This window comes from Bemisia tabaci, chromosome 2 (genome assembly GCF_918797505.1).
Source record: "Bemisia tabaci chromosome 2, PGI_BMITA_v3".
In the NCBI taxonomy this organism is placed as follows: domain Eukaryota; kingdom Metazoa; phylum Arthropoda; class Insecta; order Hemiptera; family Aleyrodidae; genus Bemisia; species Bemisia tabaci.
In genome coordinates, this window is record NC_092794.1 from 59,507,971 (window position 1) to 59,523,571 (window position 15,601).

Here is a 15,601-nt window from a genome sequence, read left to right on the forward strand (position 1 = left end):
CCAGATGGTCAATAAGACATTATTGGAAATAGTTTTTGGGCGAAATTTGTTGTTCGAAACGACAAACCCTTCTACAAAACAAATAAAGGTGCATATCCATTTCCCCCTGACATTTTCGTCATTTCCCGTGATTCCAGGTTCGCCCTGCCGGTGGTTCCCCTTCAGATACGGAATTGAGGACGTGCCAGATTATCAATAAGACATAATTAGAAACATTTTTTGAGCAAAATTTGTTGTTCGAAACGTCGAAGGTGCTCATCCAATTTTCCCTGACGTTTCCGTCCTTTTCCTTGACATTTCCCGGTAGTCCCTGAGCGTGGCCACCCTCCAGATTCGGCAACAGTGGCGTGGCGTCCTTTGCGATATATCGATTGATCTGCCACTTGAACCTATGTAATAAGATCGATATACAGGGTGTTCGCAACGAACACCTAACTAATCGATTTTTCAGCATACCTTCAGATGGGGGAATATCGATAATCGATCATTCACGCCACGCCACTGTTCGGCAACGCAGGGCGGCTCGCGGAAGAAGCGAGACCGCAGAGCCAACGCTCGAACGCCCGCTCGTCAAGCGGGTTGCTGGAAATCGCTGGAAGCGACCCTGCAAAACGGGAAAACACCCGCGGCCCGCCCGACCAGAACACCGGAATCCCGAAACGCGGTGACGACACCAATCAACCGCTCGCGATTCGTCCCGCAGCTCGCTTTCTTGCCCCCTCCCCCGCCGCCCTGATTGATCACTGAGCTTTTGTCCCGCCGCGCCGAGCCGCTCGAGACCCGGCACCCGACAATGCTCCCTTTCAATTGATCAACCGCACTCCACATTATTAGCTCTGATCGCTCGATTGAGGTTAGTTCCCTTAATAAATCCCGGCTTCCCGCCCGCCGCCCGAATTAGACGGCCCGGAAAACCCGCCCCATTCCGTCGCCGAAATTATTCCCGAACGCTTTTCCGGAGCCGCGCTAAGGAAGAACGCCGTATCGACGTTCGACAGTTGCCGGATTTCCTCCGATGAATGTGCTCATGAGGGAAGTTGAGGATATGTTCTGTTCAGATTTTCGAATAATTGGACGGCGTTCAGTGGAAAGGAACCAAGCCACATCAGCTATTCCGAAATTTGACTGGGCAATTTAATTGTTTACAAGAGAACGTTGGTGCATGCGGATTTCTTCAAAAAAGCTAGGGAATTTGCTTCGTACTGTGCGGAAAATTGTTTAAAATGACGTGCAGCAGGCAGCTGCCTGCTGCAAGTCTTAGCTTAAAAATGTAGTTGTTTAGTAGTAAGTGCTTGTTTTTTGTTTCATGCTTGTATATAGTTCTGCCTTGAAGATGACCGAGTGGGGTCGAAAAGCTTCGGCAATTTCTTAATTGAATAAACTGATCACAGCTAAAGGCTATTCTTCTCCTTTACCTACTCAGTTATATGGATGATCTAATCGGTTCAAATGATTACTTCCCTTTTCTCGGTCACCATTGGCATCCGATAATCTCAAGATTATAATTCGGCATCCTCTATTACCTACAGATTCTTAGAGCCATGCAGTCGGTAGAAATATGCTCCGCCTACCAGGAAGATACCTTTGACAAATTCGTCAGCCGCTTCCCTCCAGAATCGCTTCCAGTCCCCGGTCCTCTACTTCCATTCTTCCAATCCATTGCATCGTGTAACACACCAGACCCAGTCTTCGATGTTGTTACCCCATTCTTGCCTTAAGCACCCGGTCCCCGCCAAGCCTCAATTGGTATCCCTCCGGAAAATTCATCCTTATTATCACCTAATTTACCATTTCTTTGCGGTCTAGCGAACACAATAATCACAGCTAACCCAAATAACATTCCAAATTATAATGATAAGACAACATTTGATGACACAGTAGCACACAATATTAACGGCCTTGCGTTTCCACAAGATAATTGGACTCCAGCCAATCGTGCTATCCTCCTCCAACCCGGTAACTACAATTCCTTCAACACTGATATCGACAATGATTATTTCTTCAACAAACGAGGTCAAGAAATACTAATCCCAGTATTTCAACCTAACTCTGCTATTATAAACTATGCTGGATTACACTCTACTCAACAAGTTTAAATTCATTAAGAATATTTTAACAATCATGACAGATTATTGTTGCTTCTTCAAGGGATCTCGCTTTCTAAGCGACTTTTCACCTTCAGGTACACAAACATGGCCTCGTTATGACTAAACCCGTTAATCTTACATCTGATAATACTGCTAACATTATTATTCATACTCTACAACAAGCTTTCCCGGATATCTTCGTAACAAATGTTGAGTACACACATGATTCATTCGAACCCTCCTTACCTCCCTTAACTAAATTAATGGTACAATATACCACAATAAACATGTCTATTGATTACCAAAATTTAGGACTATACACGGATCTCAACATCCCAGGGCCACAAGGTAGACAAGGGCCATATTGGACTCAAAGTCCACTTCACATGAATTGTACATATGATTCAATCTTCTTCGGTGTCTCCGATTTCATTGATCGGCACTACTTCGATAGCAAGCCAAAGGCTTCAGCTAACAAACTCGAAAACTAGTCAGATACTCGAGTCGTCAGTATTATATTATATTTACTCATTCCTAAACTTTACTTAATAAAAAGTTCCTCTTTTTTACTTAACTACTATTAGTTTAATTAGATTTAAGTCCTTGACGACAGGATCAGTTAGTTTTAGTTATTTTTTCTTTCTATAAACAAAGTATATGGGAAATTTAAAACCTTTACAAGAAAAACGCTAGCCGCAGGTCTAGCCAGCAGGAGACGTAGGCGCGGCGCAAAGGGGGGAAAGGAGACGCGGCGGTGATAACGACGAGCGATCACAACCAAGTGCGTCTTCGTATTAGGTGCCGTGATCTATCGGTGTCCGGCGGGAACAATTACTGTAATATATACCATGTCAAATGGTCTTCAAGTGAAAAGTTTTATGCGTCGAAACCTCACATCGGCACAGGATCACATAAGTGCATTTTGAACTGTGTCCGTATCCTGGAAGATTCTTCTTCATTGACCTACGTTTTAAACTTTGAAGTTGTCGATAGCAGAATAAAAAAAATAAAAAAAAAATGATTAATTTATCAGTTGGTCGTTGACGGGATGACCAGATTTTGAAAAATTCAGGGATATTCGGGTATACCGTGGGAATTTGGTAAAATTCGAAGATACTCAATAGCTTGCAGGTTCAAAACCAAGCATTAAAATATATTCCAAGACTTGCCCATGCCTTTTGAACCACGTGTAAAGTAAAAAAAAAGTAGATGTGCCCAGGTAAGAGCACTAATGTTTTCAGTAATGATGGTAAATTAAACTTACGCTTACGATAGAAAAGCATTCATGTACAAGGACAAAATTTACCTGGAACAAAAGAGAAAACAGGATATTTACACATCAAAAGTCAATTAAAAATTATCAAGAGGTTTTCAAGAGCAGATAACGAATACATTCGTCATCCGCTTCGAAAACGAAAAGGAGAGGTAAAACTCTCACAAAGGATCTGCTTCCAGCATTGAAAAATTTTTCAGAACTTCCAAGGGCTCGAGATAATTACGGAGATAATCTCTAGTGGGATTGAGGTTGACATCGACGCACATTCTTAGTGTTCTTGATGAGGAGATGGGCCTGAGAACGTCGAGAGGGCCGAGTTCCACAACGGCACACGGATGCCTTGCAAAGAGTCCTGCGGGCTGATTATTGAAATTGATAGACACACCTATAGACAAAGAAGACATAGGGGGTATAAAGCAATCCTACTGGTTGAAATGGGTGGTTCTCATAGACTAAGGGGGAAAATGATAGACTAACTATCGGGTCTCTCGTGGGTTGCCGTTAGTTATTCTATTACCTACCTCCTTTGTCCATTGCAACCACCAGCTTCTACCAATAGGATCCCTTCAAATCCTTTTGTCTTCTTTGTCTATTGATTTGTCTATCAATTTCGATAATCAGCCCGCAGACCATTTACGTGAGATCAGGGGAGGCGTCGTTGGAAGGTAACTAGACCGACTTAGTAATTGAAACAGGGAACGCAAGGGGGCAAACCGTCGTAGCGTTTCCTTGTTTCCCCTTTCCAGGGAATAGACACTTGGAAAATGCCTCGTTTACTTGACATCTGGCTCAGTGGCGTGACGTGAATTGCGATGTATCGATTGTTACGTCATTTAAATCTATGGTAAAGAATCGATTATTAAGGTGTTCGCTGCGAACACCCTGTTTATCGATCCTTTTCCATAGGTTTAAATGGCATAACAATCGATACATCGCAAAGTACGCCACGTCACTGATCTGGCTGGTCGCGGTCGACGTCGCGACGCGATTAGGGGTGCGCGAGACGGCGCGGCGCGGCAGCAGAACTTGGTTACCAATATACGCCGTAGAGGCGCGTACAGTCTGTTGATTCTATTCGTCTGAAACCTCAAGAACCATCAGAATCAATCGTAAGGATTGTAATGATGACATACAACGCCGACTATCCTTGTTACCGACCCATGCCGAGGTAATGGAAGACCTGTTGTTCCCTATTGGTCTGACAACTGAGGAGCCATCGGAACCCGGGAATCAGTCAATGCGGTATAGCAATGAGGTAGAGTCAGTGTTGTATAACTCACAAGGTGCTAATACTGCCAAGACAAAATTACACTCCACGCACAGTCTGAGAATATGTTGATAAGTAAGATTGGCACCACGGCTTGCTCTTCATTCTAAGAAGCAAACTACCATCCAATCACTGTGAGATTCTTAAGTCATACCTGGAGGGCCGGTTCTTTAAAGTAAGATTTGTCAACGAATACTCCCAAACTAGGTTCATTCTTGTGGGCGTTCCGCAAGGGAGTGTTTTGGGCCCGGTCTTATATACCCTATTCACTAGGGATTTACCTGAAGCAGCTGAGAACGGCCTGATGGGCGTTTTCGCTGAGGACATTGCTGCCTTGGAGAGGGACAGGGACCTTCCTGAAGCCACTACTAAAAAACAGCGGTCGATGGAAAGAATTGTGGATTGGGCTTGGGATTGGAGAATTGCTCTCAGCCGTCCCAAATGCCTTCATATGCTGTTCACCAACCGCAAAGTTGGTTATCTTCCAGGGACGATAGGCGGGGATCCGGTGCCGTTCACGTACAACGCGCCTTACCTAGGGGTAACCCTAGACACTAAACTTCGATAGAAACATCACGTTAAGAAAAAACGCAAGCAATTAAACATCAAGTACGAAAAAAGGACTGGCTTTAGGGAAGGCATTCGGCACTCTCCACAGGTAATTAAGTACTACTTTGCAAACAAGTGCTGCGTCCGGTTTGGATGTATGCATGCGAACTATGGGGATGCACCCGGAGGTCGTATCGATATCTGTGTTTTTATTTTGTTTTCTACCCCCCCCCCCCCCCCCCACTGTTCTCCTCGCGTGTCTTTATGTGAAGAGATATGGGCTAGAAATTTTGAAAGCTCGCATAAAAAGGAAGAATGGATGGAGAATGTGAAAGTTGTCCGAAGTATGAAAGCGAGAAATGCTCGAGAAAAAACAGTCTTGCTCAGGGTTAGCAGCAGAGTGAGAGGAGACATGATTGAGAGAGAGAATGTGTACATAGGCTGGCGGCGGTGTATTGTTAAAGATTATGTAGAGGTGTATAGGTGCTTTAAGTGTTGTGTAAAGTCTGTTCTGTGTCATGATCGCTCGCCATTTCCGCGGGGGAAATGATAATTTTTCCGAAGAAGTAGTTTCCGGCAAGGTTCTGATTCCGTGTGATTGTTCATTCCAGGTTTGTTCGCAATCCTCCAAAGATGGACCCTAGATTCTCTACCCGATTCTCCCTCGCCTCTGGCAACCCCCCCCCCCCCCGTAGCTCCCCCCTGGCTTTCCGTCCGTCCCTCTCCGCCCCGCTCCCCCGTATCTTCCCCCTGATTTGGGTCTTGGGACTCCCGACTTGTCGCGCCCCCCGCCCGGGTTTGCCCCCATCGCCCCCCAGAATCTGGCCATCGCGGCCCCCACGTTGTCATCTCCGCCCGGTCTGCCTGGGCCGCTCGAACCTTCTGAGTCTCTTGTCTCTAGTGGCCCCTCCGCCTCCGTCCCTTGTCATCGCCCCTCAACCTCAACCCTCACGCTTCCGGAATCCTTCCAGCCCCCCCCCCCCCCCGCAGTCCGTACGGTTCGTCCCGATTTTTCTCGTTCCGGACGGCGAGGGGGACTGGCGGGTCCATCACGGCTCCGCATTCGCCTCCCCGGCGGTACCGTCGGTGAGTCGAATGGGGCTGCTTCAGGTCGCCCCCCCCCGTTACCCTTTGGCTCCAAGCGCCCCTCAGTTAACCGCTGTCCCCTCCGTCTCTCAGCTCTCCGTCGCCATCCCCGTTAGATCTCAGCCCTCCGTCTCCCAGCTCTCCGGTGCCCCCCCCCCCCCCCGTTATTTCCCAGCCCTCCGTATCCCAGTTCGCCGTCGCCCCCTCCCGTCGTATCTCAGTCTTCCGTCCCTGCCGCGCCCCCCAGTTACCGTCCTCACCCCTCCTCCCGTACCCGTAGTCGTCAGTCCTCCGTGAACCCCCCCTCCGCCCATCTCCCGTCGACCAATCGCCCTCCCACCGTGCGCTACCGGTGCAGTGTCCTTTGTTTTGCGACGCAGCCGAAACTAGATACGGAGCCGTTTGCTTCGTCCGTTCGGCCCCCTCCCCCTTCGGTCTCCCCCAAATTTTTTCTCCTTCGTTTCCTTCCTCTGTTTCCCCTTCATCAGAAAGCCATCAAACGTAGCCCCTCTCTACGTAATCAGCTACAAATAATTTGATTCCATAGTTTCTCGCAGTCAGTGCCCCCCTGCCCTTTCTCTTTCATTCGGAGAGCGTTCCACGAATTCAACGTGCAAATTGCGGAGAGAACTGGTCTTCATTTGGCTTTATGAGCTGTAGCGAATTGTGCGTAGGACTTTCCTGTCTCCTTCTTTGGCAAAAGGATTGTCCGACGTGCCCTCTATGCTCAATGCTCATCATGTCATGCACAGCTATCCTAGCCAAATTCAGGATTTTCCATGTTCACCTGTTTCATGTTCCAGTTTTCACTCTTCAGCTCGTTCTCTCGTTAATATGAAGCCTTCTCTCCTATCTGCTCTCATTTTTTATGGTTTCTGTCCCCCATTTAAAGGGCCAGTGGTCCCTCGTGTCGTCACTTTCCCCATTCTATCACTATATATTTCAAATTTCCCGCTCTTCCTGTTCTGCTGATGTAACACCTGGCGATACGCATTCGGTGATTTTCTCTCCCTGTCTCTTCCAATTTTTCTCTAACTTCGTTTACCGACACACATTACATCACTTAACTCTATGTATGTAAAATAGTTGTTTTTTTTTTGCGAAATATCAAATCCTCTTTCGAAAAACCCAATCATTTTTCATGGTGCAAGCATGTACCCTTTGTTCATAGCAGACTTGTGCATACCTCTCCCGCTCTTTGAAATTGCACCCCTGCCGATGCAACGGATCTCTCGCGCATAATTTCAAGGTAACTTCCATATTTGGACATGTCGTCTAGACATACAGGTCTTCCATCCGAATAACATTGCCGCTTGCACGGCTCTCTCTCGATTATCTCTAACTTCGTTTCCGGACGAACAATACAACACTTTAACACTCACCTTATCACTATTTCAATGTTTCATATTCAAATTTCTGCCCCATTTTCTTGTCTTCTCAGAATACCAAATAATTAAATATTTGGGGGGGGGGGGGTTCTACATACCAACGTTTGCATCGCATTTACTTAATTAACATACTAGTTCCTTCATAATTTAAAGATCATTGAACTTTCAAAATCTTCATTAAAAATGTATGACTGCAATGTGAATGTTATGAATTAATTTATGCATAAATGTATGAATGAACTTTATGAATGAATACTACAAGGTCAACTTTTCGCTAAAGGTCAATGAACTTTTCAAGGTCAAAAACTGCCTATGTCCGGTATTCACTGCCATACGCTAAAGGTCAATGAACTTTTCAAGGTCAAAAACTGCCTATGTCCGGTATTCACCGCCATATAATAACTACTCTGCTCTCATTTTTTATGGTTTCTGTCCCCCATTTAAAGGGCCAGTGGTCCCTCGTGTCGTCACTTTCCCCATTCTATCACTATATATTTCAAATTTCCCGCTCTTCCTGTTCTGCTGATGTAACACCTAGCGATACGCATTCGGTGTCTGCGCCATGTTTTGTTTACGCTTGCGTGACGTATTTCGATCTCTTCCGTGTAATATCCATCCTACTTAGCTGTTCCCCGTTGATCTGTTAGCAGTCCACTTGCTCGCATGGCGGTTAAGGAGGGCCGCCATTTGCAAGCGTATTTCTCGACCTGGCGCGGCCATCGTTCTGGTCCGAAGCAAGGTATTGAGACAGATTGCCGGGGCCCCATGCTTTGTTACAAATGAGCAAATCAGAGAGGAGTTGAGAGTTGAGTCAGTGAAAGAAGTAATTGAAAGAGCGGCAGTGCGCCACCACACGAGACTGGGCGCACACCCTAATCCGCTAGCTCAGCGAGCACTCGGCAACGACCCCAGCAGGAGGCTGCGAAAGGTAGAGCCCTTCGACTTGGCTACCCTGCCGTCTTAAGGAAAAACGCCGTATGAACATTCGACAGTTGCCAAATATCCCGCGGTAAAATGCTCATTTTGGAGGAAAGATACAAATATTTTTCCTAGACAATTTCAGGGTCTTTACGAGAAATTGCGAATGAAATTGTCTGAAAAATTGGACGGAGGGTATTCATAAGTTTACCAGGAAATTTGCGTTTTATTAAAGGAAATTTGGCAACGCCTGAAGGTTCGTACGGCGTTTTTCCTTAGCATGGCAGTACAGGGGTGTTGCATTAAAGCAGTAACCATGGTCCACTTAAACTGAACAAAACGCATCTTCGCGTGCTACCACTTCACAGTGGGTGTTCATGATACCGATGGCTCCTGGCTCCCACTGTCAAGCCGTTAAACAACCTGTTTATCTTTGTCTTTTTTCACTTGTATTTTGTAGTATGTATAATTATGTAGGAATGTTGAGGATAATGAAGAATTGTAACTGAGAAGCGCAAGTCAAGGACTGAATGTGGTTTATCAATTAAAAATAAAAGGCGTTGAGAGTTTCCAAATCGATTGTTCGTTTTCCCAACTCCATGCAGGAAAATCAGGGCTCCACCATCCTTTCGCTGACTGTTTCTGCTTCCAGAGGAACTCGGAAATTCCTTCTATTTTCTTGAAAAATTATCTTAAAATTACCCACCTATGAGTTCGAAATACTTTGTCCGACCTCTCCCATTGACCCGATCCGCTGTGCGCCGTGGGGTGGGTGGGTGTGAAATTATGCGCTCTTGGGATGTTGACACGGGACCGGGCTGAGGCCGAAAGAGGAGAGCCGGACGTCAACCACGCGGTGACAAACAGCACGGCACACGACGACGTCACACCGCGACGTTCCTGAATGCCATTAACTTCGAGTCATGAGCGGGGGAGGAAAGGGGAGGCTGCGGCCCATTCCTGCGGCAGCCTCAGCCCGGGGAACTGTGCCCTCGCACTCATTAATATAACTACAAGATCATGAATGAGTAAAATCTAAGACGACGAGTACGCGGAAGCTGGTAAATTGCGCCGATTTAGGAAAAAGGTAATTGAGAATTGCGCCGATCTAGAGAAATCGTGAAAACAAAACAGAAGAGAGTTGAAGACCTTCTCAATCGGTATTGGAAAGGTGAACTGCCGCGGTACGAATTCGTCAAAAAAGCCTCATACCATGCGCACTTAAGTTCAGCAAAGAAATAATATGATGGTAAGCTTATAGTTTCACTTACTTATTCCGAGCTGATCGGCAGTGTTGCCAAACCCCCTGAAAAACGATGGAATCGGCGCAATTTACCGTTTCCGTTTTTCAGATCGGCGCAATTTACCATTTCCATTTATCAGATCGGCGCACAATTTACTTTTTACGATTTTCAGTTTCGGCGCAATTTACCAATCGTCTTTTTCTGTATCGGCGCAATTTACCGACTCCCGAGTACGCCGGGGGAGGGAGGGGGGGGGGGGGGGGGTATTGTAGAAAATACGTAACGTTTAATTAGGAATTTTTCGACCCCCCTGCCTCCTCGAAGCGCTATTCAAACCCTTGGTGCTGTTGGAAACAGACCCTGAAGAAACAACAGTTCAATAAATAAAAAGGAAAATATTAACTCAAACTAAAGGATAATTTTCATTCATGCCGTTGAATTTGGAATGTTTGACCCCCTGCCCCCCTCGAACCGCTAATGGTGACGTAAGTTCCTGATGCCCTTAAAACGTCCACTCGACCGTCGAGAGTTATGCAGCTATTAAACGCCCCCCACCCCCCGGAAAATGTAAGAGAAAAGAGCGCCTTTAGAAGGAGATATATTTCGAGTCGACGCAGGTTCATTTCCAGCTGCAATAACGATAAAAATAATCACAAAATTGACTGGTTTAATGTAACCCAGTCACAGTGTATTGTGCCCCTTGAAGAGAAGCGGATCTTTTCAGCGAGATTCAGGCCGAACCAACCACTGAAAATGAAACATAATTTTCTTCACCGAATGGCAGAATCGGTAGAGTCACCGCACATCATGCCGCATCCCGTGGGCATTTTAGCCAGCGCGTATCGATTATGCACTGGAAACAAAAAAACACGTTGGACATAGAGTCCAGACTCCATCGACAAGAAAAAATACTCTTGATTCAATCAGATTTAAGCTTAAATCAAGAACCAAGCATCTTAATTTGAGCGGATTTCCTTTTGATTTAAGCTTAAATCTGTTTGAATCAAGAGTCTTTTTTCTTGTCGATGTTTTCAAGAGTCTGGACGCTAGATCCAGTGCGTTTTTTTCCAGTGTACAAGTACCTTTGGAAAAAAAAATAAATAATTTTCCCCCCATTTCTAATTGATTTCTCGTTCATCTGAATGTTCTGTTGTCTGGACCACTAATTGCGTTACAGAGCCATAGATTTTCGTGCACTTTCAGCGTGCGAAGTCGGCTTAAGATGACTGCGCTATCACAAATGGATCCATACGTGCCCGTTACTCTCTCCAAAAAGATACTTAACCACTAATTGCGTTACAAAGCCATAGATTTTCGTGCACTTTCAGCGTGCGAACTCGGCTTAAGATGACTGCGCTATCACAAATGGATCCATACGTGCCTGTTACTCTCTTCAAAAAAATACTTAACCACTAATTGCGTTAAAGAGCCATAGATTTTCGTGCACTTTCAGCGTGCGAACACGGCTTAAGATGACTGCGCTATCACAAATGGATCCATACGTGCCGTGCCCGTTACTCTCTTCAAAAAGATACTCTATCCTGTTCGTACTAACTGCAGCTCATTTCGTCTCTGCTCGTGACGTTTTCAATTTACCGACGCGATGAGCTTGGATTCCGCGTTTCGTCCAGTATGACATCCCCAGACGTTCCACGCTGGAGCCTCATTGTGTTGATACTCGATGGCTCGGATGGTTTGCGGGGCGGTGACTTGGGGCTCCCATCCCTCCGCCTCCTTCATTGGTGTCAAAACTTAGTCTGCCCCACTCCTCTCCGCACTGGATACGTAATGAACCAAAGCATGATACCTAATCCGATCATCCCCTAATTTACACCGCCCGTTGCTACGACTCGACTCACGGTTTCCGGTGGCGGCGTGTCGTGCTTCGCGATGAATCGATCAATCTTCCATTTGCACCTGTAGAAAAGGATCGAATTAGAATCGAACACCCCAATAATCGATTTTTCACTATAGCTTTAAATGGGAAAATATCGACAGTCGATGATTCACAGTAGCTTCCAAAGTTCAGACACTGCGAGCTAGCTCTGTTGTCCACGCTGCATAGGGAGGAATTACTTCGCAGAATTAACGGAAGTCTGCGGGGTCAATAATGGACTCAGACTAGCTGTAGTTAAATTGATTTCTGGCTTAAATTAACCGGGATCGTGGATTAGGACCGTCGAGATTAAATCAACCAGCAAGGAAGAAATTAGCGTACATGAATCACATCCTAATCAATCCACTCAAACTTCTTGTTGAACAAATCTAAGTAAGTTAACCTGACAGTTGAAAACGACACACTCACTTACATAGATCGCGGTAATAGGTACAGCTGAAAGTAATTATGAAGTATAGTAAGAAGATAATAAGAAAATATACAGTACCACGGTTCCTCTTTTGATCAGTTTTACACAAATGATACCCTCCTAAAATTTCACGAAACTGAATTACACGCTGGAGAATTCACTCCTTAACCGGATGTCTATGGCTAGCGAAAAATACCGCCTAATTGACAATATTGGCAAAAATAAGTTGGCAATTTTGCCGTATTTTACGGTATAAGGTACGCACGCTGCTTCAGATACCCGTGCATGATCTTCCGATTCAAGTACTGGTAGCGATTTTGTAAATCCTGCAATTGATGTAGAAGAATCAGCAGTATCTGATAATGAAGGTTCTGAGAATCATGCAAGAGAGGCAGAAGAACCATTAACTCTTGATGACGATTTGCGATCAAATGTAGTGTCTACAGCATTGTAGCACCTGAACGAAGCGTTTCCTCATGAAGTGATGAATCATCATTAGGAGATCAAACTAGTGATAACTAGGCCACTGAAGTTATCTTCATCACCAGTATCAATCGTCAGTAACGGTTTGACCCAGACCCAAGATCTTGTTCATGACGATTAGCACCCACTTTTTCCGATGCGTCAAGGAAAAACGAGCAAAAAAGAATCGAAATTACGACCTGGATGGTATAATTTTACACCTTTTCCAAATTCGAAATCTTAATCATGACAATTCAATTCACCAAGCGATTAGCACTAGGTGATGTGGCCTTAGAAGCGCTGACTGAATTGGTAAATGTAACTTTAAAAGATGTCATAGTCCCCCCCCCCCCCCCCCCCAAGTAAACATACAGGGTGCGGCAAAAGTCCCGGGACGGCTGTTTATTTGTTAAACGGCTACACGTAGAAAAACGAATTTTGGGGGATGTTCTTGGGTCAAAGTAAGCTACTTTTTGGCACTCCCCAAAATTTTTTTGGGGGCCCCCCTAGGGGAGGGCGGGGGGCAACTTTTTTTTTCAAATGGCAACCCCCCCTTTGTGATACCTCATTCGAAAGATAATAAAAAAAGAAAATTTTTGGCGCAAACCACAGGTCAAAATGTTCATTTTTGACAAAATGGCGGCCGGTCAAAGTTCAAAATGGCGGAAATTTGGCATCTCCGTTGTTTATTGACGGATTGGTGTGAAACTCGGAATCCTAGAGTTTTTCGAGATGAGAAAAACGATTCTGGCATTGGTTTTCCAGAAAAGTCAGTCCTTTTCAAAATGGCGGCGGTCAAAATGGCGGCCTCGAGCGGGAAGTGGATATTAAGGTTGCATATCGTTGGATTTGCATGAAACTTGGTATCTGAGGGTATTTCGGCACGAAAAGAACGAATCTTTCATTGGATATCTGAAATTTTGACAAATTCCAAAATGGCGGCGGAAAAATTGCGGGAAATCAGTTTTACGGCTCTTTACCGATGAATTTGCATGAAATTCGATATCCTGGCGGTTTTTGGCTCGTTAAAAAGGAATCTTTCATTAGACTCTTGAAGTATCAAATTTCATGCAAATTCATCCGTAAAGAGCCGTAAAACTGATTTCCCGCAATTTTTCCGCCGCCATTTTGGAATTTAGCAAAATTTCAGATATCCAATGAAAGATTCGTTCTTCTCGTGCCGAAATACCCCCAGATACCAAGTTTCATGCAAATCCAACGATATGCAACCTTAATATCCACTTCCCGCTCGAGGCCGCCATTTTGACCGCCGCCATTTTGAAAAGGACTGACTTTTCTGGAAAACCAATGCCAGAATCGTTTTTCTCATCTCGAAAAACTCTAGGATTCCGAGTTTCACACCAATCCGTCAATAAACAACGGAGATGCCAAATTTCCGCCATTTTGAACTTTGACCGGCCGCCATTTTGTCAAAAATGAACATTTTGACCTGTGGTTTGCGCCAAAAATTTTCTTTTTTTATTATCTTTCGAATGAGGTATCACAAAGGGGGGGTTGCCATTTGAAAAAAAAAAGTTGCCCCCCGCCCTCCCCTAGGGGGGCACCCAAAAAAATTTTGGGGAGTGCCAAAAAGTAGCTTACTTTGACCCAAGAACATCCCCCAAAATTCGTTTTTCTACGTGTAGCCGTTTAAAAAATAAGCAGCCGTCCCGGGACTTTTGCCGCACCCTGTATTTTTAAACAAGTATTTGCTTCAGACACACGGAGAAAATTTTACTTAAACTATTCAGCTTGTTTAAGACACTTAGGGGATAGTTCGATATGCCAGCTTGAAATTTACCCTGCTTACAATGAACCAGTTAACCTAAGACTCTCAATAATAGAAACTTTGTTGTTGACATTTCAATGGTAGATCAACCACGGGTAAGACTGGAGGGATGCAAAGGAGAAGCAATGCTTTCATACATGCAAACCCGAGTTTAGAATGACAATTATATTTCTGATGTTTTTGACACTCTTGGTTTTAAAGAACTCGAAGCTAGTAAGCCTGACAATACACCATTTTTACATTGGGGATAAGCAATTGAGCATAGATGGAGTTAAAATTCTCATTAGCAATAACAAATCTCAATGACCTGATCTGTTTTCATAAATGGAGTCCCACCAACAGAGAGAATTCAGTCTAATAACATTAAGTGTGCGAACTTATGGTTTGGACGGTCAAGCATGTCAATGATAACAGATATGTCATTCGATGTTGAAGAATTGAACATACTTGCAAAAAAGGGAGTCAAATTATTTAGTGCGTTGAAAAATGAGGAAGTTGTGACAAAATATTTTCCACTATTCTTTTGGACGAATACACTGGCAAAGGCAAAATTGCTCGATTGGATTCTATTTAATGGTAGTAGGCTATAATTTTTTGGGCCCTAAATTCGTGCGTTGTGGATATCGGAATGAATAATATCCGCCCAGGGAGAAAAACATTTTCAATGTTCCTACCGCATTCTACGCGCGATTTTAATGAAATGACAAGCACTTTAGTGTTTAATCACAGGTGGAACAAGAATTGGGGGCGAAGAGAAACTTCCACCGCTTAAAACAGAGGACCAGGGGTCCTTTCTTAAAATATTTTGAAAAGTACAACGTTTTCAGAGGGTAATTTGGAGCTAGTTTCTCAAAAAAATTGAGGAGAAAATGGCAACATTTTCATAAAAGTCAGAAACATCACGCTCTCATTTCGCAGAATCCCTTACATTTCCTAGAGGGATTATAGGTACTTTTATGGAGAGGAGAGTACCTTCCCAAAATCCGCCTGATCTCTTACCCTGTCCAATGGTTCATTCAGTTTGTCGGCTGACGAGAGATATCCTACTAAAAGAACTTAAGGTAATGAAACGGAAACATTCAAATGTACGTATGTGCGCCAGTGCTGGTAATTTCTCCGATGGAATTGGCGTCTGAAAATTTCGTTGCTCGTTGAAATAAACTTATCTGCACTTTGAGATGAGCCCTATCGTTCATATAACACTCGAGCTCCAGAGCTCACGTGAAAAC

General features: G+C 44.6%; 1 protein-coding gene across 4 annotated transcripts in view; it reads right to left on the reverse strand.

Annotated features, from left to right (window-relative positions):
• The window catches only part of LOC109030076 (uncharacterized), a 337,729-nt gene that overhangs the window by 244,541 nt on the left and 77,587 nt on the right, over positions 1 to 15,601 (reverse strand). The window lies entirely within an intron of this gene.